A 12,016-nucleotide genomic window follows, 5' to 3' on the forward strand; every position below is an offset into this window, starting at 1 on the left:
TTTTTTTTCCACGGGGTACCATATAAAAGAAATGCGTTCATATCAATAAACTTTGCATAATAATATAAAATGCAAACTAAACATTTAAAAAGACAAACAATTATTTGTGTAAACCAAAGTAAGATATATAAATGGATAAGGACTTTGCTTCCTGAGAGAGAAAGGCAAATCTAAGAAGAAAAAGTGGAAAGTAAGAAGGAATAGAAACAAAGGTGTGGAGCATATGTGCGCTTCCTGTAATCAACAACGGCTTTGATTCAAATTAATGAGGTTCTAAATTACGGCGAGATAGAGATGAAGAATAAGAAAAAGTGGCTTGAAAAGTAAACTGGTGTTTACTTTTCCCTTGCCTTTCTTTCATTTCTGTTTTTGTTTTCCTTATTCTGTTCATGTGTTTGCAAATGGGTTGCTTTTTTATGTTTCCGTCCGAAGTCCTGACGAAGACGTGCAAAAGGGTCGAATGCTTGTAGTATATCATGATTCTATTCGTTTGTGTGCACTTTCTATAATCCCAGTTATTCCAAAGAGTTGAAACGCAACACAATACGTACACGTATCATGCATTGCCCGTACATGAACACGCACATATACACCATGCGTTTATCCTAACTGTGATGGACTTTACTGTTTTTATCATATGAAATACAAAAAAAGCGAAATGAGATGCGGATGCTGCCAGAAAATCTGCTTTGAAAAAGGTGAACTAAAACGGGCTAAAGATTCGGTATTAAAACACAATAAGTACCATTTAAAGATACCATTCATATCATTGGTATAGATCATCACACTGTACACTGTTTATTATACAGTTTTATTGCCAAATCAAGCACCGTTTTAAAACATTTCGAAGTTAAGTTCATCATCAGATAGAGCACAATCTAACCTTTCCAGTCACACCTTAATCGTGACATGACATAACATGGAATACTGCCGAAGGTATGATTAAAATATTCTGTATCTTATCATTATTTTCTGTTTTTGTTTTTTTTACAGCTTTAATCACAAATGTCCCAACATAATAAGAATGGGTTTAGCTCGTTTTGCGATAAAACTCTGAGTGTGGGAGTGTGTGTGTCTAAAGATGTAACTAATAAATTATGTATTTGTATCACTTTTTTTGATCTCATGTTAGGCCTATGAATCGGAATAGATGTTCAAGAAGCTCAATTATTGTGGAAAATACAATGAGAAGCAACCACACAGGCACAGGTGTTTTTTTTCGTTAAGTTTGGTTGTTTTTCGTCGTTTTTCTTACATTAGTTGTCAAGAAGGTTATTGTATTGTTGTTTATTCTTAATGATGTCGAATTAATCTTTTTCTAAGTCCTTTGTCGACCTTCTTGTTATGTGGAAAAAGTATTTGTTATAGGATTACCTTCGTAATTTCTTTTACTTTCTTTCCGCGGCTGTTTACTTCATCCGCGATAAATATTTCTCGTAAGAGACGCAAACACACATACACATACACACACACACAAAGGCAGACGTGAAAAAAAAAAAGAAAAACAGCACTTAGCAGCCTTGAGCGGTATTTTGCGCTTGAAAGGAAGAGTTAAGACGGGCCCAATGTTATTTGTTGAAGTATTTTTTTTTACTCGTTGCAAATTTTAATCCATTTTGCCTTGCCTTATTAAAACTTATTTCTCTGTAGATTTACACATTAGATGAAAGAAATAAAAAGTTCATTGACTGAGACACTATCGCAAAAGGATAACAGATAGGAGTTCAGGGGACAGTGGAGTGCAGGGATTAAGACAAAAAAAAATCACTTGATAAAATTGAAACAAATACATACTCTCCAATTGCAGATTTATGCAGGATTCATATTTATTTCATGTATTCCAGGGAGATAACAGAACGAGCTGACATTAGCCGACTTTCCAAATGCTACAGGTACAATATGAATGAGATGTGCACTGTATCCAAGTAGTTGAACTTTGCGGATATAGCAGCAACATCACGTTTGTTTGTTTTTTTTCCCTCTCTCTCTCTCTCTCTCTCTCTCTCTGGTGTACATCGTTACATGTTTTCTCTGTACTTTTATTCTTAATGGCTTTGAGGGGAGTGCATATTACATGCTCTCCTTATATTTAGATTCCCGTTCATCTTCAACATTACAAACAACATTTTGTATAATCGTGCATCTAACCTCTTCATGCTTTGTCTTCCGCTACATATCCCCCCATAGTTGAATTGCAATTATTTCTTTGGAAAGTGAAAATACTTGTTGTTGTTTTTTAAACTATATCAATTCATTTACGTGCATATTCTTACTCGGTTGGGAATTACAAAAGGTCACTAATTAAGGTTCTAGATTTTACAATATTTCGCGATATACATCGAATCTTAATATTTTCTTGTTTTTCAATGACGGCTTGTACATTTATATTCTTCGTTGAAATTTAAATATAAATGAAACAACAAGTAAAAATTTTAATGAGCAACTTAAGAACTTCGATCAATAGTGATATTTACGAGTCAAATCAAAGTATTCTTGGTCTAGAATTTGCCATTGATATATCGTTTCGTAACTCACCAACAACCAGAAACAGCATTGCGGCTTCGGTCTGATGCTTTGTCTTTCGAAATATTTCCCCCGATTATTCATTCCTTCATTATTTCTTCGGGACTCAGAAAACTCGCCATGAATTTGAGCAGTATTTTGATTAATAGCATGCATTTTCCATTTGGTTGGGAGAATTGCCACTCGACGACTAAATTCTTTACAGAGCGGTTGATTAACAATGCACTTGGGAAGGCTCAAGTTTTTTTTATTTTGTCAAATAGCAGATCCACTGTAATTCATATTCTGACTCTGTGGAGATAAGGGAAAATAAATTCCATATTATTTCTCTCTCCGATATCAGGTACGCAGTAAGTAATCAGATTAATTACCAATTCAGTCACGACCAGAAAACTCTAGAATTTGTACAGCAAATTGACCCGTAACTTGTTTGGGGTTAATCCGTTGCATACAAGAACCGGTTGTGTAACGTTTTTAGTATAATGAAAAGGTAGCTTTCACGGAATGAATGGGTTATTTTTTTTTCCTTCCATCAGTTTGCTGCGAGGTGCGAGCTGAGCATTGTCGGTATCTCACTGGCAAACCATGATCTTGCAGAACACAAATGTCAAGAAAGTATGAGAACGAAGAACCAAAAGGAGCAATTACTGGACAAAGTCAGAAGCACACATCTTAGATAATGTTTAGCAATGATAGTAATGATATGCATGCGATCATGCCTAAACAAATGTACTCTTGGTTTTGTACATAATAATATCAAACTTGATATCCATGTAATGTTATATCTCGATTAGATAATCTAAATACAATAGCACAGTTGTGTAATTTCTATTACTTTACTCGATGATAGGAACGTTATTTTTTGCTTCGTCTAAGTTTAGGAAGGGCATATAATGCATGACGCAATATTTCCTTCCACTGAACTATACGCTAAGATATGTGTTCACTGGTTCACATTATACTTTCCTTGGAGATATCATACTTGGAAAGGTTGTTGTCAACTTTGACTCGAATTATGATTATTATACTAGTGCTTCATAGGGAAATGTATTTATCCTGTACAAACATGACAAAGCCTACAAGTTGCAGAATCTCGTGGACAATGGAATAAAACTGATATCCCTTTAAAAAAAACCAACATTTGGTTAGCAGTGCAATAACACCCATTTGATATCTCGACGTCAGATCACTTCGGATTATCCGGAGTCATTCATAGCTTCCCTTTCTGTGAGCCACCTCAAGAAATCTGCTACATAGTTAACATCCTTTAGCTCATTTGCCTCGCCGGGTAAATTTTCTCCTGCCCTTTCAACGCCGTTCTCATTTCTATTTTTATATTCTCCCTCCAATTCTTCATTTTCTTCCCGTTCGTCTAGATTTTCTTTCTCAAAATTCTTACTATTTCTCTCAACTTCTTCATTGCTCGTTTCCTGGTCTAAATCAGCCAAAGCCCTACTGTCTTTATTGCCCTCAACAACGTCTTCATTGTTTTGACGCTGGTTCAATTCTTCTACATTTTCTTCCTCAAAATCTCTTTCATATTCGTCGTCCTCACGCTCTTCATAGTTCTCTTCATTTTCTTCCTCAAAATCCTCAAAATCTCTTTCATATTCTTCCTCATCCTCACGCGCTTCATATTCCTCTAGGTTTTCTTCCTCAAAATCCTCAAAATCTCTTTCAAATTCGTCAGCCTCACGCTCTTCATAATTTTCTTCATTTTCCTCCTCAAAATCCTCAAAATCTCTTTCAAATTCATCAGCCTCACGCTCTTCATAGTCCTCTACGTATTCCTCAAAGTCATCGAACTCTCTTTCAAATTCATCGTTCTCACGCTCTTCATAGTTCTCTTCATTTTCCTCCTCAAAGTCGTCAAAATCTCTTTCAAATTCGTCGGTCTCACGCTCTTCATAGTTTTCTTCATTTTCTTCCTCAAAATCCTCAAAATCTCTTTCAAATTCATCAGCCTCACGCTCTTCATAGTCCTCTACGTAATCCTCAAAGTCATCGAACTCTCTTTCAAATTCATCGTCCTCACGCTCTTCATAGTTCTCTTCATTTTCTTCCTCAAAATCCTCAAAATCTCTTTCAAATTCGTCAGCCTCACGCTCTTCATAGTTCTCTTCATTTTCTTCCTCAAAATCCTCAAAATCTCTTTCAAATTCGTCAGCCTCACGCTCTTTATAGTTCTCTTCATTTTCCTCCTCAAAATCCTCAAAATCTCTTTCAAATTCGTCAGCCTCACGCTCTTCATAGTTTTCTTCATTTTCCTCCTCAAAATCGTCAAAATCTCTTTCAAATTCATCAGCCTCACGCTCTTCATAGTCCTCTACGTATTCCTCAAAGTCATCGAACTCTCTTTCAAATTCATCGTCCTCACGCTCTTCATAGTTCTCTTCATTTTCTTCCTCAAAGTCCTCAAAATCTCTTTCAAATTCGTCGGTCTCACGTTCTTCATAGTTTTCTTCATTTTCCTCCTCAAAATCCTCAAAATCTCTTTCAAATTCATCAGCCTCACGCTCTTCATTGTCCTCTACGTATTCCTCAAAGTCATCGAACTCTCTTTCAAATTCATCGTCCTCACGCTCTTCATAGTTTTCTTCATTTTCTTCCTCAAAATCCTCAAAATCTCTTTCAAATTCGTCAGCCTCACGCTCTTCATAGTTCTCTTCATTTTCCTCCTCAAAATCCTCAAAATCTCTTTCAAATTCATCAGTCTCACGCTCTTCATAGTTCTCTTCATTTTCTTCCTCAAAATCCTCAAAATCTCTTTCAAATTCATCAGCCTCACGCTCTTCATAGTCCTCTACGTATTCCTCAAAGTCATCGAACTCTCTTTCATATTCGTCGTCCTCACGCTCTTCATAGTTCTCTTCATTTTCTTCCTCAAAATCCTCAAAATCTCTTTCAAATTCATCGTCCTCACGCTCTTCATAGTTTTCTTCATTTTCTTCCTCAAAATCGTCAAAATCTCTTTCAAATTCTTCATCATTCTCACGCTCTTCATAGTCCTCTACGTTTTCCTCAAAATCATCGAACTCTCTCTCAAAGTCGTCATTCTCACGCTCTTTGTATTCCTCTAGATATTCTGCCTCAAAATCCTCAAAGTCCCTTTCCTCCTCTTCCTGAAACTCGTCCAGAAAAGTTTTACGCTCTTCTTTAACCTCTCCTGTGGTGTCATGTTCTCGAGCCTCCATGTCCTCGACGAAGTTGTCATCCATGATATCATAAAGTTCTTTCTCGAATTCCTCTTCGTTTCCTCGCTCCTCCACATTCTCGGTATTTAACTCCTTCTCCTCTTCCAGGTTCCGCAGATCAGGCTGAGACACCGTTTCCTTTTCTCGATTTTCCATCGATACCTCTTGGTCTTCCCCTACCAGCTGCTCAACCTTTCTCTCAGCGGCCGAGACCATGGAGCTCACTTCAGTCTTTGATATTTTTTTTTTTAAACATAGGAGATAAAAAAAGAATGAAAGCGAATTGAACATTGAGTACTGCTACCTGTCACGATAATTTGTTAAGATCTTGAAATGACAAACGTCAAAGCTGGGTGCAATGCGAAATAGTGCAATCGTGGCTGAAACTCAATGAACAGAAATCTTTCCTGTCCACATTTTTAAGCTTAAGTTGTGTAAGTCACAAACAAAATGTATAATAAAAGCTGATTTAAATAACTGACATGATATTGTTTCACAATTGCCTAATGTTATCAGCCGCAAAACATATTTACCGAAATACAACAAATTCTTAATTTTCTTTGTTCCAAGTCAAAAAGAAAAAAAGACAAATCTGTACAAATATGTAAAATATAATAATATTTCATGACACTATTTGTATATTTAAGATATTTTGTATTATTTGAAATTTTAGGTCTTGAAAATTCAACTTGAGGAATAATCCTCATACCATGATTTCATCCTATATTTGATACATATAGGGAGGCTGTCAGCGATTATGACGTACTCGCAAAAGAGTAACTTTCGTCGAGTAATGATGACATTGTTGGTATATCCTTAGATAAATATTGAAGTTGCCACAAACGTTTTTTTTTTCTTGATTTGATTTGATTTGATTTATTCTCTGTACGCCATTTTTTCAAATACTTCAACTTTCTGCAATCTCATTAAAGTACAAAATAACGGTAGTATACTTTCAACAATTAATATCATTTTCATCAATTATACAATACATCTGAAGTATAATTACATGAGTGACATCTTAAAGATTTGCATACAGAACCATTGCCAAGAATAAGCACAACGCTTGACTGTTTGGCAACCAATAACAAATTACATTACAATGAAGAAAAACAAGAGGGTCCAACATGCGTGTAGAGCGATTAACTAAATAATTGGTGTCTTAAATCATGCTCTGTCTCCATTACCTATACTCACTTGGTCGTTAATACTCTACCCTTTCTATGCAAACACAGGTGTATTCATACCTAGTGTGCACACATTTCAAACACATGCTACATGGCCAGGAAAATAATGTGGCAAGCAGAAAGTTAAAGGAGACCTCAAGAGTGTCAGACTTTTGAGTCTGAAACTCTACGTATCGGTTACACTGTGTACAGATTTATAGAAAGTTTTCAAAATTCACAACAAATTAAACTAAAAAGGAATGATGACACATATTGTATTAGCTTCACATAAGAATGCATTATTGGCCAAAAAAGAAATGCTTGGGCGCTAATGGATGCAAAACAACAACAACAACAACAAAAGATAACATTTGTACATTTTGCACGAGTGAACGTGTTAAGCAAAGAATATTCAATTACCCTTGTAGGAAGAAAAGAGGAGAATGAAAATGAAAATGAATGAATTGTATTGAAGTAAATCAGTGAGATTCACGAATTTGTGTGATACGAACCTTGAGACTTGCATCGCAATCGTTATCCCCCTAATTTTGTATTCGTGAATGCCGATCATACTTGCTCAAGTATGCATATTAATACTTTGTCTTTTCAGTGTATTGATTTATCTTCTCAAGGATCACAATAAATTTCACAATATGGGAGATACCGATTTATGTAATATTTGATGCAATATTATATCAGTCTTCTGGGATGCCCTGTATTTTTTGGAAACTAAAAGAAAAAAAAAGAACTCGAAAAAAAATTAGCATAATTTCTCGCTTTGAAATGAGAGCCAAAAGCATTTTCTTATGTAAAGGGTCCGGCAGTAGTTAATTCGTGAAGAGATTTATCTTCCGCCTGATCATGTTATTTCACATCGTTTTCGGCTTTCGTTACATTGGGACACCGGGTAGAGTGAATAGTAAATGACTTGTTAGAGGCATTGCTTGTTTGATCAAAGAATTAAACTAAAATAATAATAATAGTAATAATAACCAAGTTGTATGGCAAGCAAGTACGAAAGAATAAAAAGTAGCATTTATGCAGATGATATTTAATGAGGATATTCCATTAAATCGAAAACACGAGTAAAGAGTGCTAAAGCAATCATTTAATACCAATTAGTGGCAGCCTAACTCAAAGTACTTCCTGCTACTCTCGCCCTAACGCCCTAGATAAAAAAAATCAAAAATTAAATCAGGTATATTATATCAACTTCTTGTATTTATAAAAGGGGTATGAACCAATGTTTTTCAAACTTTAAGATGATCTTGAATACGGAATAACCAAAAGTTAATGGTAAAAGACTATCATCGGGATAGTTTAGAATTTCAGTGAAAACCTGCTGCCTATATAAAGGAAAAAAAATAACTACAAAAACGCTCAAATTGTGTCTTTAAAGCCCCACATGTTCTTTAGTAAGAATTCAATTCAAATCAACAGGTTTAAAAATAATAATAAAACCGGAAAATAATGTTTATTCTTCTCTACTGAAAGTTGGTGTTCATCTTTCGCCATGAAAGAAAAAGAAAATCACAATAAATCCCTTGATGTTGATTTGTGATAAATAAATACAAAACCTAAACTTTTACTGGTCCATTTTTTCACCTCTTTCTCTCCTTTTTTTTTAATCTATCTTGCACCATAAGTTGTTCATCTGCAAAAACAAGTATATCATTTCAGGTATAAGTGTTTTCAATTACTCTTCCTCTACAAATGTAATTTGTATTATAGATCTTAATTATATCTTAGATCTTATTATGGATCTTAACAAGTTTAATTTGTGGAGGGAGACGAATTGAAGAAACTCATAATATCTTGCTTTCAAGTTTGTTATTGTCAAAACTCACCCTTTTTTCCTGTAGTGGGAGTGCAAATACGGCGGTTGCAGCAGCAACCAGAAATAGCAGGGAAAGCTTCCCCATGATGCAGTCCTCTCGTCTCTTTCTTCACCGACCAGGTAACAACTCAGAGATCAAGCCGAAGGAGCTATTTAGGCAGGCGATTTGTTGAATGAAACTACCGCTCTCTTGGAAGGGGTTTATATCCTTCAGGGATTAAACCGGTCCCGGCTAGTCAGGGTATTTGTCCCTCAAATAAAAACGGACGACGGATTAAAAAATATATATGTAATGTACATAGTCTACATTCCTTTCGTATTTTGAGACAACGTATGTAGCTTGGTAGCTTGACCATGTGACCTTCATGTATTTCTAACCCCCGACAAAGAAACAAGTTTTGAATAATTAAATTGGCAACTAGCCTTCTAGAAATGACACGTAAGCAAAGAAGTCTGTATTTTTCTTCAGTTTTTTTTCTGTTTTGGTGCGGTACTGTCGTACTTTTTTAAAGGAACTGTTCAAATTTGTCATTGAGGTAATAAAATTGTATGAATATATGCGCTATTGTTAGAAACATTAATTTTATATCTTAGTCTTTCGTAGTAGGACATCATTTTTGTTGTGTTTTGGTAATTGACGTTGCATGCTTCGTGTAGACACTCATCACCATTAGATAAAGAAATGTAAGAATCGAACACTGCACGAGAGAAGAAAACCCTCCATTAACATTTCCGGACCCCCCTTTTTTTTTGTTAGTGTTTCCCATAGAAACGTGTATCAAAGGAAGTATAGACAACCGTTGAAATATGCATGGTTGACTAAAAATGCATCATGTGTTCATTTCGACCATAAAAGCTCTGAAGGGGGGGGGGGGGTGATAGAGGGAGTAGGCACTTCATACCTTTTGTTTAACCTACCTTTGATAGCTAATTATGTCAAATCTAACATGTTTTGAAATGTATTTGGTAAGTGCTGCATCAGGGGCTGTGGACTGGAGTGGAACATATTACGTTTATACCCACCACTCCCGCATCCCCCCCCCCCACACACACATACACATAAAGACACACAGGGACCTATATACTAAATGGAAAAAAAAAACAAATAAAAAACTTCAGCGGCCCCTTCACATATTGCATTTAAACATAGGCCTATGATGAAAACGATTATCATGATGCACTATTAAATAAAATGATAATATCCTACTACCACAAGTATGCAAATCGCTGACAAACGCATTTCCGTTTATTTTTCTGTATCTAAGGAGGTGCAAGGGAAATTACGTCATGCTCAAGATATCATTTTACGATAATTGCTGCTGCTTCACATCGATGATTTGCAGCGTGTATTTGAAGTCATTATTATTTCATTTTGTTTTGTTTTGTTTTTAAGAATGCTCATGATATTCCAAGGAGGTAAGCCTAGTACCTCCTTGGATAGTCTAAGCGTGGCCATTATGCTTGTGTTCAGCTCTTGGAAAGGAGCTTCTTTTCCGGATTTCTATATTTCACCAACTGAATTTCTTTTAATCTGATAGTTTCCGTCCTGAGCTCAGTAAACACAGACTAAGCGCAAGGTGCATGATTATAAAGATATATTACAGGTTTTTCCTGTCAATTTCCTACTTTTGTCATTTCAGTTCATGAATGAGCGTTCCAATTCACATAGCTCTAATAGCGCTAGTAATGCATTGCATACAATCTTTTAATTTTACCTGTTGTGTATTGGAGCTAAAATGCGGGCGATAGTCCTCACTGAATATCTATTATCATAATGAGTCATTACTAGTGTTAAACAGCTTAAAATGGGTATTTCGGACGAAACCTCGATGAAGACACGTGATGCGATGACAAAGATGTGGACCATAAACAAGAAGTATATAATGTAATGCCTGTTGTCCCCCCCCCCAACTAAAAAAAAAAAAAAAGGTAATTGTCTAGTATAGTAAAAGCCTGTAAAGTCTTTGATATAATGAAAACCTCATCAAGACTACTTTTGTTTTTGATTACTGCATGTTTTAAGGTGAGCTTTGATTTAATTTTCCCTATACTGGCAACGTAATGAGAGTTAACTAGTCAGATGGATATGGCTTCAATTGATAAGTAAAGGCAAATCAATTCAAGTGATTAGTCAAGACAATTAAAAGACATGGCTCCGGCACGATTGATCCCATTCATTTATTTGCATGTATTGTTACTGCATCATCAGCACGTTGATGCACTCTATAATATAACATATAATTTCTACAATCATAGGCCCTACCTATCCAGACCTCTCTCTTGGTGCTTTTAATAGAGAGTAGATTCCAGTCCATGAGATTATTCATTCCATTGAGATCAGAGAGCGTTCTTGAGTGTTTTGGGAGACTTTTCCAAGGTGCAATTTGTTATTGCGGAGATTCGTTAATTCGAAAACGAAATAAGGTTCGTAATTCCGACGATTTGTTTGTACCCAACGTCTTCATGTTTCTGGAATAGCAAACCACATTCCATTTTTCGAACCTCCGGAATATCAAACAAACATCACCCATTCTTTAAATGCAGCATTGTTTGTTTTGTTGTTGTTGCTGTTAACGCATGTTTGTTTTCGTTCATTTTTTTTGAGGGGGGGGGGGGGTCGGTGTTATTACCGTATTTATTCCTAACGAGTAATAGGCACGGCAGGATCAAATCGATTTCTTATTCCAAACAAGAAGCTCAGTAAATGGCTGATATAATGGTTGCGTTGCCTACAGACCCAAGGTTGGAAATATGCATTTCACATTGTCAAAAGGCTCCAACCTTGGGCTGAAAGAGAGAGACCACAAATATTTACTTCATTTTCTTCACCTCTTGGTCAAATGGTCAAACCGTATACTCAATAATTATGAAAAGATGACTGCATTTCAACCATTTGCTTTTCTTTGACAGTGTTTTTTTATATTCTTAAGTCTTAATCCTCGCAACGTATCGATTCGAGAAGACAAATATGATGGCGAAAGGGGAATGTGCGTTTATTATGTGTCCTTGCAATAAAAAATGATAGGGTACCGGAAAAAAAGAATTAATAGCAAATATTAAACAAAAAGCAGACAGAGCTTTTATACATAACCATGATAACTGAGATTTAATATCTCTATAGAAATCTGAACGAACTGGTTTCAACGGTTTAGCGTTCGAAATGAAAATGAAATTAAATTTAATTTTACATTGAAAACCAGTCTTCCATCTTCGACATGATTCATGTTTTCCCTGATTTCAACTCGAATGGTTGCCACAACTCTACATCCCGTATCATGGTGTTCAAGTAAACTGCC

The sequence above is a fragment of the Diadema antillarum genome, unplaced genomic scaffold (genome assembly GCF_040938485.1).
Source record: "Diadema antillarum isolate AM-2024a unplaced genomic scaffold, OU_Dant_1.0 scf00000201, whole genome shotgun sequence".
Taxonomy (NCBI): Eukaryota; Metazoa; Echinodermata; class Echinoidea; order Diadematoida; family Diadematidae; genus Diadema; species Diadema antillarum.